Source organism: Sapajus apella, unplaced genomic scaffold (genome assembly GCF_009761245.1).
Source record: "Sapajus apella isolate SASKATOON/1434 unplaced genomic scaffold, GSC_monkey_1.0 scaffold64, whole genome shotgun sequence".
NCBI lineage: Eukaryota > Metazoa > Chordata > Mammalia > Primates > Cebidae > Sapajus > Sapajus apella.
In genome coordinates, this window is record NW_022437004.1 from 1,837,107 (window position 1) to 1,841,694 (window position 4,588).

At 39.7% G+C, this 4,588-nt stretch overlaps 1 pseudogene; it reads left to right on the forward strand.

The window, feature by feature from the left end:
- The first annotated feature begins 2,002 nt into the window (after positions 1-2,002).
- LOC116529890 lies at positions 2,003-3,027 on the forward strand (annotated as a pseudogene).
- Positions 3,028-4,588: the final 1,561 nt, after the last annotated feature.

The following is a 4,588-nucleotide window of genomic DNA, read 5'->3' on the forward strand; positions in this document are numbered from 1 at the left end:
GATTAGATCAAGCATGAAATAGTTTCTTGGCCAAATTTCAGGGGTCTTGCTTAAGATTAAGATGAGGAGAGGGTCTACTAACAGGGAGAAAGGATTTCAGGTCTTGCAAACATTTAAATCGTGTATAACACAAGTTTGGGATTTGTCACAAGAAACAACAGAAGGAAAGCAGTTCATTGGATACACCAGTCTTTTGCACAGTTCATCAGCACTACTTAAAATACTTTCTGACTTGACAAACTACTAGTAAGCTCTCAAAACCCAAATCAGTTGTCACCTTCTCTAGGAGGCCTTCCTTACCCCAAACCCCAGCTGAAGTTAATCCTGCCCTTCTCTACTGTGTACATAGTTCTATTATTGTGCTTAATTATATTTATTTGTTCATATATCATCTTCTCTACTCAAAATATTAATTCCTTGAAAGCAGGCCAATATCTTATTGATCTCTGAAAAAGCAGAGTATCAGAAACATAATAGGCACATTATTCACTTTATGCAACTAAAGAAACAAGGAGTAAATGTGCAAAATTGCTAAGCAGTTCTTCTTGAACATATTTTGCACAGCCAAGAAGTCAATGTTTAGTCTTCAACACCTTTGCCCTTCTTTGGCAATTTCTTTCAGTCCCTTGATTTCAGCTGTTTTCATTATGATTACCAAATCTGCATTTCCATTCTTGAACTTTTGTCCAGATTCTAGATTCACTTTCACCGCCTGCTAAACATTTCCACATGAATAGCTCATGAATACCTCAACTTTCAATGTACCCAAAAAGAATTTATTACTCCTCTGTCACAAATTTACCCTTCTTGCGGTGTTCTCTGTATTGGTTCATTGCTTCAGCATCATCCCTGTATGACAAGTTGAGCCCTTAGAATCAGCTTTTCTCCCCACTTTTGCATCCCTCACCCTATTCTCCCACTGCCAAGTCCTTTCAGTCTGCCTACCCACTGTCTTTTGTTTATCTCTTCTCTTTTCCACTTCTACTGAATTAGTTCAAATTCTCAATATACTTCTCCTGACCAATGTAATAAACTACTAAGAGGCTTCCTGCTTCAAGCCTTTTTAACACAACTCCCATTATGCTGCAAATTACTTTCCTAAAACAACAATATATTTATGACGGTTTCCTGCTCAAAGTCATCACTGATGGCTCTTCACTGGTGCAATTCCTCCTTCTGGCATGCCAAGGCCTCTGAGAGAGCCCCATATACATCCATCATTTTTTCATACTGCCCCACACAATGCACACTCCATTCACACACTCTCTAGCCATATCTGTCTACTCCTCAAATATGCCCTCTGCTGCCCCATCCCCAACAAGTCAGGTTGTTCTACATACCGGAAGGTCCTCCTATCTCACACTTCTCCTTCTCAATTTCCCTATCAATGTCCTGTTCATCCTCTAGGCCAGTGGTTCTTAACCTGTACTCCATAGACCCCAAAGCGTCCAAAGGTAAAATTAAGAGATTTGTCATTTGGATGGGAGAAAAATTACATTTCTGTTTTTGCTAACTTCTAACTGAAATGTAGTATTTCCTTTCATTGTGAATCTAGGCAACAAACAATAAAAATATTAGACGTACATAAGACTTTGTCACAAATAGAAATCACAGATATATCTATATCACATTATAGTCATTACAGATAACTTGAATTATTTATGCTCATTACTACTTTGCAATTACAATAGTTATTACACCTGCAAATGAAATTTTTTTATTTAATGCCTTAGTAAAGAAGTGTACTTATTATATCACAATTTTTTATATTTCAAAAGCTATTTTGATACAATTGTTTTCCATTATAATCCTTTCTCTTTTATTTTATACATTCCAAACATTATTTTGGGAACAGGTCATTAGACACAATAATGATTAAGGATGCCTGTCTAGGCTTATCCTAAACTCTACCAAAAGAAGTTTTCCCACACTTCACCCCTACCCCACACAGTATAAATTAATATCTTCACCCGGGAGGTGGCCAGCGAGCAGGGACCGAGCAATGTCGCACGGAGCCGGGCTCTTCCGCACCATGCAGCAGCTGCGTCGCACTCAGACCTGGGGCCTGCGCGGCCCAGCCCCGCCCGAGCCCCCTGGAGGCGCTGCTGGACCCCGGCTACCCCCGCACCCACAGGACCCTGCTGAAAGTGGCGCAGATGGTCACCCTGCTGATTGCCTTCATCTGCGTGCGGAGCTCCCTGTGGACGACTACAGTGCTTACAGCGCCTACAGCTGCTTTGAAGTGGTCACCATTTGCGACTTGATAATAATCCTCGCCTTTTACCTGGTCCACCCTTCCGCTTCTACCACGTGCTCACCTGTATCAGCTGGCCCCTGTCAATCTTCGGTTTCGTGGCCACCTTCCTCTACATGGCAAGCGTACGGCTGTCCTACAAGGTCTCGTGTGTAAATGCAGCTGTCTGACGAGGCCACAGCCCCTCGGCCCCTCAGGAGCTTTGCAGAGAGGAGGACGTGTGCCCCAGGCGAGGTCTCTGGACCTTTGTTCCTGTGCCAAAGTCCTGCCAGGCCGGTGAGCACCAGGAAAGGCCTGCACCCTCTTCCTGCCTTCCCAGGAAGTCAGCTCCCTGAGCTCCTGAGCCGGCCGGAAACAACTCTTTCTCCCGCCTTCCGGGGGGGAAACTCTTTCTCCTGCCTTGACAGGGTAGGGGGGAGAACATTCCTCCCTTCTGGGAAAGGAAAGCAGGTTTCAGGGAATTCTGTTTTCTGCCTTCCTGCTTCTGGAACTACCTCAGGTACCAACGCCCCCACTTAGCACAGCTGGAGGGGTTTGTGAGTACTCCCGCCTAAACCCCTTCTACTTCTCACTTCTCAGGGGAGTGAAGCCTTAAGAAACAAAGCCCCCTCCTAACTTATCTGGCTTGTCAGTCGGTCCACTTTCCTGAAGCGAGGTGTGCCTGTAGAAACACTATGTGGTCAGCCTGTGCCCAAGGAGACCTCGCCCGTCCTCTCCATCTCTGCCTCTGTTACCATTGTGCATGTGTTTGTGTGTTTTTTAATAAAATATTGACTTGGAAAAATAAAATAATAAATTTCTTCTTCTACCTTGATTCCATCAACTAGTTGAAACCCCTCCTGAAGCTCTCATTGCCTGCCTTCCTTTGTAGTTATTTATTAGTCATTTACAAGGCTTTGAGATCCTGGGGATAGGATCATTTATTTCCTGTTTTTAAGTAGCCTGTGGTGATTGTGTCCATGGTAGGTGATGAACCTGAGTTGTGCTGAACACATTTCTTTTTCAGGGAATCTTTTAGTTTGATGGAAATCAAATCAAGAAAATAGACATGTTGCTAATGTGTTCTGGTGGCTGAAGCGAGTTTGTCAACTTGTAACATAAACTGAACTGCTCTGTTCTCCTAACTGATTTCTGTGTCTCAAAACAAGATGGAAAAACAAGGGCAAGGATGAAAAAGGTGACTATAGAATTCCATCTTTGGTAATCCAGACACACAGCAATGAATAATTTATATATATATATATATATGTCTTTATGTATATATGACTATATATACATATACTGCATAACAATAGTTTGGCATGAAGTATATAATGTATACAATATATATATGTACACAAAATACATTATATATATAATTTTATTTATAGTTCCATCACAGAAGAAACAGTGTAAATGAGTTGGATTTGAACATTCACAAGAAAACATGTGAAATACCGATTAAAAACCATCCATGCTTCAGGGTCAAAAAAAGTATTTTTGAAACAATGATTTTTATTATTACTTGCTATTGCATAACATAAGGTCTTTGTGTGAAGATATAAAATAGTTTCTTCAATGAAAGTATTTTATGTTCCTTGATACCCAAATCCATAATCTTAATGGTATGGTTTAAGGAAATAATGTAACATAACACATCCATGGAGCACTCATCTCTGAACAATTAACAGAAATTGATAAAAATCAACACCAGTTAAACACCCTTTTGACAATGAGCGTCATTATATGATGCATGTGAGAAACAGAAGTTGTAAATGATAAAGAAGATATAAAAGAAAATGCTGCAAGAGATTCAATTTAATATAAAGATGAATATTACAAATATACATTTAACTGAATAATCAAATATTTAGTCATTCTTTTATGTTATTCCCACTACAAAACCTAAGACATAACAAATGGCCCCAAAACCATCTGCTAGGAACATCCATTTGTATGCTAATATTTTATAATTCATAGTTTGAAGTTATTTGTGCAAGCTTCCTATTCTCCTTCTTTAAATTTTGGCCATTTCTGTGTTCCCTGACTCATTCCTGCTTCTTACAACAGGCAAGGGAATTACCAATATTAGTAGTAGTAATAATAATCATAAACACCCATAGATGTATAATGTTCTGTAGCTTTTAATGTTTTAGCTACTAATATTTCACATTAATTCTCATAAGAATACTGTAAGGAAAACAAGACAGGTATTATATTAAACATATAGATAAAGGAACTAAAGGTCATAGAAGTTAAGTAATTTGCCTAAGTTCCCACAGCCTGTGAATAATAAATAACACAGTCAAAACATGTATCCAGGCCTAATGAGTCTGAATTCAGTTATCTTTCTGT